The sequence below is a fragment of the Camellia sinensis genome, chromosome 9 (assembly GCF_055761805.1).
Source record: "Camellia sinensis isolate YWXY chromosome 9, ASM5576180v1, whole genome shotgun sequence".
NCBI classification, from domain to species: Eukaryota; Viridiplantae; Streptophyta; class Magnoliopsida; order Ericales; family Theaceae; genus Camellia; species Camellia sinensis.
Genome location: NC_138969.1, coordinates 120,762,836 through 120,775,827, shown reverse-complemented (window position 1 = coordinate 120,775,827; position 12,992 = coordinate 120,762,836). Strand labels below are relative to the sequence as shown.

The window sequence follows — 12,992 nt, the reverse complement described above, 5'->3', positions numbered from 1 at the left end:
ATAATTTGCCGATAACAAAACAACTCATCAGATAGAATTAAATATCTTTTTTATTATGGTCAAAATAATAATCACAATAGTTCATATAACTAATATCGTAATGATAACTAATACCACAATGAATCAACCAAATTATAACCAAGTCATAAGTAATACCACAATAAGTCATAATCGAAGACCACAAATATGATAACTGGCACAAATTCCTTACATTTATAGAAGAAATAACAAACCAGTATATATGTGGGGAAAAAATTTCAAATTAACATGATTAAAATTATAAATTTTTTTGAGAAAATGCAATTCATTGCAGGTTTTTTTTTTTTAAAAAAAAAAAAGTTACAAATCAGTGATAGACTTTATCAACTTTTTTTTTTTTTTTTAAGTACCAAAAAAAAAAAACTAACTAGAAAATCTCCAATCAAGAGCATCTAAAGCAACAGATGTCTAATCCGAGGAGCTTTGCCCCAAATACATTAATATTGCACAGAATCAGTTGCAATCAATACACAAAAGGTCGGTCCCACATGCAAGTCTCATATAAGTAGGATCCACTCCTTATGTATTTTCTGCGATTGATTTTGTGCAATATTTTTGTGCATTTAGCTCTTCTCCTAATCCAAGCCGGTGGCTCCATGAAAACGTGAAGTTCCATAGGTCTCTGCACATTGTTTTGCCTCGGGAGGCCCATTATAAATTTCATCAACTTTAATAATTAAACTAATAACCTTCTTTATGAATTTATAAATATTTTGTGAAAAAATCACAAATTTACAATTTCTTCATTTTTTTACATGGAGAGGTTTCTCTCCAATTCATTATGTGCACTAGAGCATATTATTAAGCCTTTCGGACTTATCATGGGTCTCGTTTCAACAATTTGAACTGTTCAATGTATAGAGCTCATCGTGTATTTCATGCCTGCAAAAAATTATATTGATTAGATATTGATAGTCCCTTGATCGAAATACATTTTTATCAATGGTAAATATGATTTTAAAAATAAATTGTTAATAAAAATGTATTCCGATCAAGGGAAAACTGATATCCAATCAACGTGATGTTTTATTGGAATGAAGTATTCGACGAACTCTACATATTGAACGGTTCAAATTATCGAAACAGGTCCCGTGATGGACCCTACAGACCCAACAGTACACTCTAGTCTACACAGTAAATTAGAGAGAAGTCTCTTTCTTGTTATAAATGTGTAATTATTTTGAGACATCTTATTTAGTGACTACCGCTTTTGTTTCCAAATCATTGGAGTTGTTTTTTTCAACAAACATTGATTACATTTTTTTTATGTTATTTGTACCAGTAATCGGTTTATGGATAAGTGCTCTTAGAGTAGTCGGTTTATATCTAAACACACTTTATTACATTGCCTTTCTTTTTAAAATTTAAATTGGTTCATCAATTTTGAAATAAAATATTAGGAGAATCTATACATTCCTTATCAGCGTATGACATAAATTTAAAGTTCGACTTCAACGGAAAAAAATGAAACACCCAACAACTGAGGGAGTAATCGTTCTATAGAATATATTTTTTTAGTTTTATTCAATCCAGCGGTAGTGGGAATTCTCCCGTTCCCCTATCTCTCCCATTTGATAACAGTTATAAATAGTTTTTATTTTTACAATAAACAGCTAAATGCCTTCATAGAAATAACACAAATAAATTTTTTTTTAAAAATCAAAATGAAATTCTCCAAATAAATATACTCTTTAGAGGCCAAGTGTCCCTCATCTCTCTAATCCCCAACTATATGACCGCAGGTTTTCCGCAATTCGAGCCACCTCAACAACCCAAGCATGTGTACGTGGGTCACTATCCACTCTCCACGTCCCACCACGCACCCATTTGCATATCTCTCTCCTCACTTTTCACACCGACTATTCATCATCACTCGGGTGGTGGATCCATTCGCTCTCTCAAGCACAGATCTGAAAGAAAACTGATGGCTTTTGGATTTTGAATTTTGATATTGATATTTTTGATATTTGGATGGCTTCGAGTGACAGATCGCCGGGAGACGGGTCAGTGCCGCCGGGGAAGACGATGACGATGACGATGACGATGGGACAGCAGGTGGTGGACAAAGGAGCCCAGTTGATGCAGTCTCTGAAGCCAATCAAGCAGATGAGCCAGCATGTACAGCCACGACAGACTCACCACTTCCTCACTCGCCTCAATCAGCCTCAATCAGGACTTCCTTCAGTGCGCTGTCTACGATTCTGACGATTCCAACGCTCGTCTCATCGGTATATCGCCTATATATTCTCTTTTGCCATGCTTATGTTAGTGGGAGACCTATATGCAGATCGGAGAAACGAAAAACAATTATCAATATGAGGGTTGCAAGTTTATTTGTGATAGAGTGCAAATGAAATACTTAGAGTACAAGTATCACTTACATTCCTCATTCCTCATATATTGATAATTATTTCTTATATATTGATAATTATTTTTTTATTGTCTCACTTGCATGTAGTTCTTTATAGACTCAATTTAGTGATGTGACAGTCAATTAGAATATTAAAGATAGTATATTATCTAATCATTAATTAATCATATTACTTACATATTGGTCTATAAAATGAGTATAGAAAGGAAACTTGTATATTATCTTTATATTAACAATTTGCATGTATGTGTAACTCAAAAAAAAAATATTATTATAAACATAATGATAAATTTTGACTTCGATTTTGAGTTCAGTTCTTCTCTTTATACAATTTTATATAATTTATCTAAAGATGTTTTGAGAAAACCAAAATACATGAGACATGAATACCGAGACGTAAACATAATGAGTGAGAAGCACTCTATAATCCTAGATGTTCTGTGGCAGAGAGTTGATTTGCGGTGAATAAGTTTTGGTTTAGCGCTCTCGGGTTTGAATTTCCTATCTAACAAAGGTATAGTTACTTAATTCAACTTATGTTTGATATGATTTTAGTAGAAAGGAATGGATTTTACAATTCAACTTATGTTTTACAGGTGTAGAATACATCGTGTCGGAGAAGATATTTAATACCTTGCCGGCTGAGGAACAAAAGCTTTGGCACTCCATGCATATGAGGTCTCATCCTTTTCTTCCATTGTTTTTCTTAATTTTATTATTATCTTCCCTACTCTTTCAATAATAGAAATAATTATTTTACAACAAAAAATTTTGGATGGTTCAGATCAAATCGGCCTTTGGGTGAATCCACGTGTTCCAGAGCTGGTTCAAAACTCTGAACTTAAAGATGTTGCTAAAACATATGGAAAGTTTTGGTGCACTTGGCAAGTTGACAGGGCCGGCCCTGCCCTAAGGCAGGTAAGGCTTGTGCCTTAGGCCTCATATTTTGGCTCAAAAATAGGGTCTCCAAATTTAAAAAATTATTACAAGTTTAACTTTTTTTTTTTTTTTTTTTTTTTTGGGTTTTAAGATCAATTTAAAGGGCCCCAAATGTTTTATTGGGTCCATGTATAATTTAGCCCATATTTATTTATAAATGTGTTTGGCCCATATTTATTAAAATGAAAATATATAAATAAATAAATAAAAAACAATAGGGCCCCTAAATTTGGTAAAACATATAAACATATATAACATAAGGCCCCTAAATTTGGCCTTAAAATAGGGCCCCTAAATTTGGTAAAATATTATAGGCTCAATGTTTTTTTTGGGTTTTAGGATCAATTTAAAGGGCTCCAAAATATTTTTTTAGGTCCATGTATGATTTACTCCATATTTATTTATAAGTGTACTTTGGTCCATATTTATTAAAATGAAAATATATATTAAAAAAAAAGTGTTTGGGCTCAAGAAAAATAATACATACAATATATGGGCCCTATTTTTTTATTTTTTATTTTTACCTTCTTTATCTATTAGATTTTAGTGGAATAAATAATTTTGCTCAAATTTTTTTACCTAGGTCTTTATCAATTTTAATTGAATAATATTTTCCTAATTTTTTTGTTCTAATTTTGTTTTATTAAATTATTTTATTTATAATTTTAATAATTATATGTGTAAGAAAAATTTTTTATGATTATAAATAAATAAAAAAATTGTAACTTATCATTTTATTCATGAATTTTTTTTCAATATAAAAGGGCCCCCTTTCCGAAATTCGCCTTAGGCCCCAACGAACTCAGAGCCGGCCCTGCAAGTTGATAGAGGTAAGTAGTCCAGCATAGCTATGGCTGTTGTTTGTATGTTTTTTCTTTGGGTCTTTTTGTATTGTTTGTTAAAATCTAGTACTTGCTACAATATATAAGAGTTTTAGGCCTTAAATTTTTATTCTTAAAAATAAAAATTTTGTTACAAAAAATATTAAGAGATCAATTTATTTTGTAACTAAAAGTCTGTCTCGAAAAATCAAAATATTGACCTTTAGCAATGAAATTTTGAAATGTCACTAATAAATACACTTTTAGCGACAAAACAATTTCCTGCCAAAAAAGTTTACATTTTTAGACACATTTTGGTTCCAAAACGATAGAATTTATCACTAAATATCCAATTTGATCGTTAAAAATACAACAATAATACTTTTGGCAACTAAGATATTTGGTTCCTAAAAATGATTTTATTTTTAAATTTTTGTCTCTAAAACCTTAATTTGTTGTAGGGAGTGTTGTTAAATGTGACTTGATAGATTTCCCCCCCCCCCCCTCCTACATATATTCACATAATAAATGTTATATATATACATGTAATGTCACGCCCCAAACCCGCCCCTAGAAGTTTGGGCATGACCACTTCAGAAACGGACACTTAACCTAGTATATATATATATATCATATGGGGCCTTGACGGAAGCACAAAACATACAAGAATACAAAATTAAGCAAATCCCATTGAGCTATTTCTAACATGCCAGGGTCTCATACATTACATGCACCATAAGAGGTTGATAGAATCCAAAAATATTTCTTGACAGTACATATATACAAACACATATACAGACCCAGCCCTGTAGTCGGGCATGTAACAAAAACTATTGGAGTTATACACAATCAACCTTGGAAGGGTAGCCAAGAAATAAGCCAATTATCTTAGTAGACTTCACAAAATGGGTGGCCTTGTGAGTGCTTGGATACACGAAGGTTGTCAAAAGGAACTGGGCATCATAGGTTAGGATTGACCACCTGGTTGGTTGCCTACAGAAACAGACATAACAAAGAGTGAGCCGGGCTCAGTGAATAGTAATACATAATGAAGCAATGCTCAACTTGAAACATGACATATATCAATATATGTGTAAATGCAGAGGTTACAAAGTTAGCCTGATTCTGTATTCATCTTATTACGGCCTTAGGCCCAATCTTGAACATAAAAGCTTGATATATCACATTCTTAATTCATAACGGCTTGAAGCCCTTAAACATGGTGGCATAATGCCCTTGAACATAGTGGCACAAGGCCCTTAAACATGGTGGCACAAAGCCCTTATAACATATGGCACTAAGGCCCTTGAGACGTGTGGCACAAGGCCCTTGTAAGTTGTTGGCATTGAAGCCCTTGAAAGTGGCATAAAGCCCTTGAAAGTATACTTATACGAACTCAAGAGGTGTCTCACACGGATTCTAGAGGTGGCTCACGTCGTAGCACTTAGTTCTGTGTAGCACTTTGCTTCACATCACAATAGCTTATAATGAGTGGCCGTAGGCCCAGCGTCTTATAGAATAACGGTATTTTATCTTTCTCATTCCTTTCTTTACATTCTTGGAACATGCTTGAACATTAACATACATACATGAATCATACATACTTGAAACATTAATCATAGTTGCGTACTTGAGACATTAACATAGTCGTGTAAACGAAATGCTAATGAAAATCATTAATCATATGTACAGAAGATAATGACACTACTACTCACAGTGTTGCGATGATGTGCTTGTTCTTCCCGGAGTGTGCCCTGTACACATTCAACCTTACACAATTTAGTTTCCTTTCCATATTAGATCACTTTCGGTTTCGTTTTACTTCGAAGGAATTTATACATATTAAAAGGCATCAAATACATATTCCGACAACATTAGAGGGTTCTACACGCAAAACGGAGCGATCCACGTTTTTCAGCATGGGCCGCACGTGCGGCTGTGAGCCCCGCACGTGCGGCAAACTCTCCCGCACGTGCGGCAAAAATGTCCCGCACGTGCCTTTTTGACAGTGTCCAAGCCCCTGTTTTCACCATTTCCCGCACGTGCGGCCATGACTCTCGCACGTGCGGCAGCACCTCCCGCACGTGCGGCGATTCTGCTCAAATTGTCCGAAAATTTCTTACAAAATCCCATCTTTTGGTACATATTTACAAGGCTCAAATTAACATTCCTACTTGATAATACATGGTCCAAAATCATGTCAAGATGATGGCAATTACATCAATTTAATTTAGTTCATCATTCTTGAGCTCACAACATACACATATCCATGAGAATTCTAACTTTACACATCCATGAACATATATCCACATATTTGAATTCAAAGTAAAAGCTCAAATACAACTTCTCCATGGTTAATTCAAAGTGAATCAAGCAACCAAGTAAGAGTATTCTACCCACTAACTTCTACACATTCATAAGGTTACAATTACTATCTTCAAATACCATAACCAAGGGAAAATCTTACTCAAAGCTAAGAGAAAGGTTGTAGGAAATAATTAGATTTACCTTAAGCTTGAGCTCCTTAGATTCTCTACCTTCTCCTTGTTGAATTCCTCTCAAACCTCCACTCTCCCTCTCATCCTTTCTCTTCTTAGGAAATAGCTTAAAAAAAAACTCTTCTAAGTCCAACATATATGAACATAAATATATACTTATATATAAGCATATCATAGGTGAATAAAACAAGAATCATTCAGTTTAATCATCCTAAATTGAAATTTCATAAACATGCTTAATATTACTTAAAAATTATGCTGATCACATATGTGAAATCAATTTCAGATAATTAAGCCTCTAAGGCTTCAAATTTCTGATCTAAGCATTCTCATGGAACAGATACTTTCCTTATTGAACAGATAGACATCTTGAATCATATGGTTTACTTACTTAATTTAAATTTCCCATAGGATTCCACAGTAAGCATTCAAAATCACAAAATAGGATCCGAAAATATAACAAAGAACATGTACGAGGGTCGGGTTATTACATGTAAACTCACCACATTGCCGACATAATGGTGGGTTTAAGTATCTCCTGGATATGTTAGGTCCTAGATGTACAAATGATGTTTATTGTGTGGGTTTCATGTGAAGGTGAAGAAAATTGTGAAATTTAGTCGATAACATTTATCATCTTAGAGTATCTTCAATTATTAGTGCTAAAACGACAATGTTACTATTGGTTTTTTTGACTTTCGAAGGTTATTATTGTAATTTTAAGCGTGCCAGTAAGGATCAATCAGTCCTTACAGAAGATCAATTGCCAATCAAATATCAGACGATTGTATTTCAGTTCTTTCAGCCTCAACGAAGAGGATTTTTACTGGTGGCTTTGTTTAGGAGAATTAAGCAAATAATGATTTAAATAAAGAACAATTGTAACATTTCATTAAGTAAAAATGAAAGACTTACAATAATCCAATTCAGCCTCGTAGAGGTTTACAGCAACAAGCTACTTGAAATTACTCCTATGAATGAAGTGCAGTACAAGAATTTGAAGTACAGAAATGTAAAGAACAAGAAATGTAAAAACTGGAAGGAAATTAAAATAGATAAAAACTGGTTTCTGAATTTGAGTCCAGGCTTCTTTCTGGGGCATTTTCTGCTATTTATACTTCTCAATGATAACCATCGAAATGAGTTTCTAACCGTCGAATCATCCCTCCATGATCGCTGATCATGTTTCCTCATAGTTAGCTCCACTACACCATATCTGCAGTTAGGCTTCCTTCTTGATTTTGAATTTAAATATACGAGTAACCGTTAAAGCCACGTCATCTTACATCTCTTTACTGATCCAGTGCTATGCAGATCCATAATAACCAATACAAACTGACACGTGTGTGATTAAAATTGAAGATTTAAATTGTCTTCCCGTATTGCCCTCATCCTACCACGTGTTAAACTGTGATTGGCCTCTATAAAATATGTAGCCAACATTACCCCCCCGCACTAATATACCCAATACTTGGTGATATTAGTGGATCAATGTATTATATCCACGTCTTAGAACGTGCATGGGCTTTGCATTTTTTAGAAATGTAACCGTCATTCATCAATGAAACATTCGCATTAAATTCTCTTTTATCCTTTGAACATTTCCACTATCTCAGTATTCGAAAGGACTGGTACAGCTTTCATGGCCAAGCAAACCTTTTCTTACCTCAATCAAGCATATGAAAAGTTGTTTGATAATACTATTCATCCTCGAAATAACCTTCATGCATTGATTAGCCACCTTTACACACCTTCCTATATTCAACTCATGGAAGCTTTTGCAAACTATCAACGTTTGGATTACGAACCTATTGTCCATAATTCTTTAACCTAAAATTTTGCAAACATGGACATTGGAAGCTCTTTTTCTGACCCAAAACCTTCTGCTTGGGATGAGGCTGCAGCTTCTTCTTCTTTTGGGGCTTCTGGTTGGAGAAACTGGCCAGAACCTGTGCAGTCCGAGTTAAGAAAGTGAATCAATCATCATTTTATCGAATTTGTTGATCCTCTAACTTTCCCTCCCTTTGCTCGGAGTTCGATGGTTTGCCCGTATGTACCCATCAACCGTCGACGCCGTTTGGAAGACAACTTACTTGCAGCATAGTACACATCTTCCATGCCTACGAAGATAGTACAAGCCACTCGTCGTCCAGAAGAGGCTCAAGGGTATAGCCCATCATTCTTAGCCTAGAAAGCAAAACTTTGCTCTTCTGACTGACTTGATATTGTCAGTAACCCCCAATTCCTTCATTCTTTCGAGATGGAAACTCCTGCACCTCATCTTCCACAAAACCCTCACTGGATGGAGGAACTGAGACACACTCTCTTTGAGGGCCAGTTTCTCCCCTCCTATAGCCCTCAATCTCCCCCTACTAAATTTCAGCGATATCAAGCCCAACTTCTGCTTGCGGCCTTTTCTTACTTGCCCTTCAATGTTCTCGAGGATGATGTTCCTCTTAAGAACTTTTCAATGGGTTTGTGATGCTATGACCCGGGATCATGTCCTCAACCCCATCGCCCAAGCAGAACTCCAGATGTTTTTAGACCAACTCCTACTGCTTCTTCATTGCCATCAAATTTCTGTGGCCACCACTCGATCTTTGGACCAAATTTCAGCCTGTCGAGTTCATACCCAGTATGAAGCAGAAAACCTCGTCGATGAATGTGATGATTTCAAGAATAAAGACTCTGCATACTAGGATGACTTGGGCATGGATGAGATAGAACAAGGGTTGAAAGAAACAGAGTTTGAAATAAAGGACGAAAAACTTTTTTATCAAGTAAGAGCATATCAACTTCAGTAGCCCAGCCTGGAGAAGATAGAAGATAGAATAAAAATGGAACAGAAGTTCATTGACCATAGTTGGAACAAATTCCATGACCTTGTCATTTACTCTATTCCTTATTTTTATGAACTTGAATATGTAGCCAAAAAAGGCTTCTGATGTAATTGCTGTTCTTTTAAAAAAGCTAAGATGTTTTCTCTTTATTTGGCATGGTCTAATTTTACTTCATTTGTCAAAAACAAACAAAATTAGGGCTTTGGATTCACTAATTTTATCCTTCGAAACTTAATTCGATCACACCTATAGACGTCCCCGAACGTCCCGGAAGGAAATCCCCCGTTTTGTTCATTGGGCTCACTATAGTTCAGGACTCAAAGTCACAGTCCTGTATCTAATCTCGCATAGTGCAATGTAAGACCGATGAATCATCAAAGAGTCCAAATCCGACAAATCGTTTTTGAAAACAGATTTTTTTGAAAAAAATGCCAAACATGGACTGTTTTGCCAGATACAGAGTCGCTACCTAAATATTTTATTTTCGGAAATTTAGGAAACCTTGACTCGTTGCCTAAGGCCACGTGTCCATCATCACCAAAGTTGTCTCGGCTCGGGAACTCGGGTACGATTGGGGAAAGTCACTTTGTGAGCACCTCCGCTCGCCCGATCAAAGATCGGCCTCTACTAACCATGATATTGGGTTTTGAAAACATTATGCATTCTTATTCCGGTTATTAGCCTAGATTTACTATGTGATGCGTACAGCACACAAGTATAGACTGGATCGCCTGAATTGGAACAACACATCTCAAGTTTGTTTATTTGAAAATGGTTTGATGGTACTACTCGTAAGTAGGCTAAAACGTGGATTTGCCACCCTCGGGCGGGCTTAGAAAACAAGATGATTTGCCACTTTCAAGTGGGCTTAAAACTCACATTCGATGAATTGTTCCAATCCAAATAACCCAACCTTCACCCACAGGCATTCAGGCAGGTATATCACATAAGCAAATAGCCTCATGGTAAGCATGCTATCATGGCAGTCACTCACACGTATGCAAGGATACAAAAGCATAAAACTTACCGAGTACTCCAAGCCAAAACAAAAGCTATGTTAGAGATCCATGCATGATCCTAACTATACTGGAATGCCTAATGCAACACATGCAAAATGCAACTATAGTAGGCTCGGCTATTCTACAATGGTATGTGATGATGCTACAGCTAACACGTATTCTATTTGGAATTGAAATACAAAGCAGTTAGTATGATGCGCTGAGCCCGGTGCATGCAAGACAGATGAATAATGCAAACATGCAAGCATAAGTATGCTAATTGAAACATGCCCTAATCTAACCATCATAAGCTGGTAAATAAAAGGGAGAAAGACGTGCGGTTGGAAGACATACATCACACGCACGCACACTTATTACAACATTGCCCTCGCTTGGAGGGTCCGAATAAATAATACAGTCCGAATAATAATTAACTACTCTAGCTAATTAAATATTACAAAACCCTAATTAATTAACAAATTAACTAGGAAAGCAAGTAAATTAGCATGCAAATCCATGGACCGCCTCAGCTTTGTTCCGAATGATGAAAGATGCATGCTCGAGTTGCCTTGCGCGGAAATCCATTGCGATGCCCCGATTCGCCTCTATTTGCACTTAATCCCGGAATGCTATGCCAGGCTCTGGAAGGCTGTTGATTTCTGATTTGTTGCAATAGAGAGCAAGAAAGGGGCACAGCAAAGTATTTTCACTTATGTATGCATGACTACTCTTTAGGGAGTGTAGTCCTCGATCCTCATGCCACCAATCACGCATCTCGATGCATGATGGCTGAGGAGTCGAATTGCACGACTTGATGTGATATGAATGCACATGAAAACACAGCAAGACCTAAACTCCATCATGGGTAATTCGGAGTGTCGGTGACCGAGAATTGAGACACGTTCCGTCACTCGGAGTACGAAACGTCCCTCGTTTCCCGTGCTTAGGCTAACTCCTATCCCAAGCACAATGCAAATGGGATGGCATACACAATGCGACTAACATACAACCTAGCATACGCAATGCTATGGACCGAAATGGCATACACAATGCACGATGTAACATGGCATACACAATGCTCTAATATGCAACCTAGCATACGCAATGCTATGGACCGAAACGGCATACACAATGCACGATGGACTTACACCAACATGAGTGGACCTCAGTCACACTCACATCAGTGGCCATTAGATGAAACTGAGACAACCGAAATGTGTGCACACATGCACGAATACCGAGGACCGAACCTAAGGCATGGAATGCCACTCTACCAAAGCATGGCAAGGATGAAACATGACATGGAATAGCATAAATTACAGCTCTAAAACAGCATGAAATATAGTCCCGAAACATGTAAATATGGCACACAATGCAAGCTAGGGGGCTCGGGTACCAAAACTAGTGAAGTGCATTACACTAGAGGTACCCGAAGCAATGCACCAAAGGCAAAACCAACCCCAAATAGGTCATGGGCAGGTCTGAAATGGTGGGAAATTGACCTAAAATGATGGCTCGGAATGCGACGAAATGGAGCTCATTCAATGGTCGGTAAATGAGGCATACAAGCCCGACTCTCAAACGCATTCAAAGAGATGAAAATATGGAAACATGGCATTCGTATAAGCTCTGAAATTTGATAAAAAATGACCCCAAGGCATGAAAATACCTTAGTACATGCATGCAACGAACCTCAAAACTCGAAGATAGGCAAGTGCGTTGAACTACAAGCATGCAAAACTAATATCATTCAACCACAAGACCTAAAAACAGAGCTAGGGTAGTCCAAAATGAGCACATTATCAGTTCAAGGCATGGCCAAAAGCTGCCAACATGAAGGGCCAAAACAACATGCAACATAGGCTAGTGAACCATGAGTTGTTCTACAGCTATATGAAGCATATGAGGGCTCACCCAACCAGTCAAAAATAGAAATATTTCATGCCATGTAAACCCCAAATAACCACTGAAATGCATCCAATGCATGCAAAAATGATGAGCTTCTTTGGAAAGCCATGCAAGGGGTTGTTCTACACATACATGATAGACAAACAAAAGGGAAAAACCACCTCTAGAAGTGAGTTATGACAGCCCTAAAACCCACCAAAAAGAGCCTGAAATTGGTCTAGGAAGCATGCAATGAAAGGTCCCTTCGAAAGGCCTTGAATGCGATTGTTCTACACATGCATCATAGAAATAAAATATGGCCAAAGGGGCTCTGGAAAGAGTCAAGGCAGACCTTAAAACTCACAAAACAGGGCCTAAAATGTGACTTCAAAACATGCAAGATAGAACCCCTTTGGAAGGCCAACAAAGCTAGTAAAGAGAATGAGGGGTGAGAGGGTCACCCCTCTATGATTTTGGATCTCAAAAACACATCTAAGCAACTGAAAATCCGCTGGATTTCAGTGGCTAAAAGGCCAAATCAAGGCCAATGCAAGTGCTCACATGCATAGCTTAAAACATGAGGAAATAAGGCATGAAAG

General features: G+C 36.8%; 1 pseudogene; it reads left to right on the top strand.

Annotated features, from left to right (window-relative positions):
* The first annotated feature begins 2,010 nt into the window (after positions 1–2,010).
* LOC145799713 (oil body-associated protein 2A-like) overlaps positions 2,011–12,992 on the top strand; it is a 74,164-nt pseudogene continuing 63,182 nt past the window's right edge.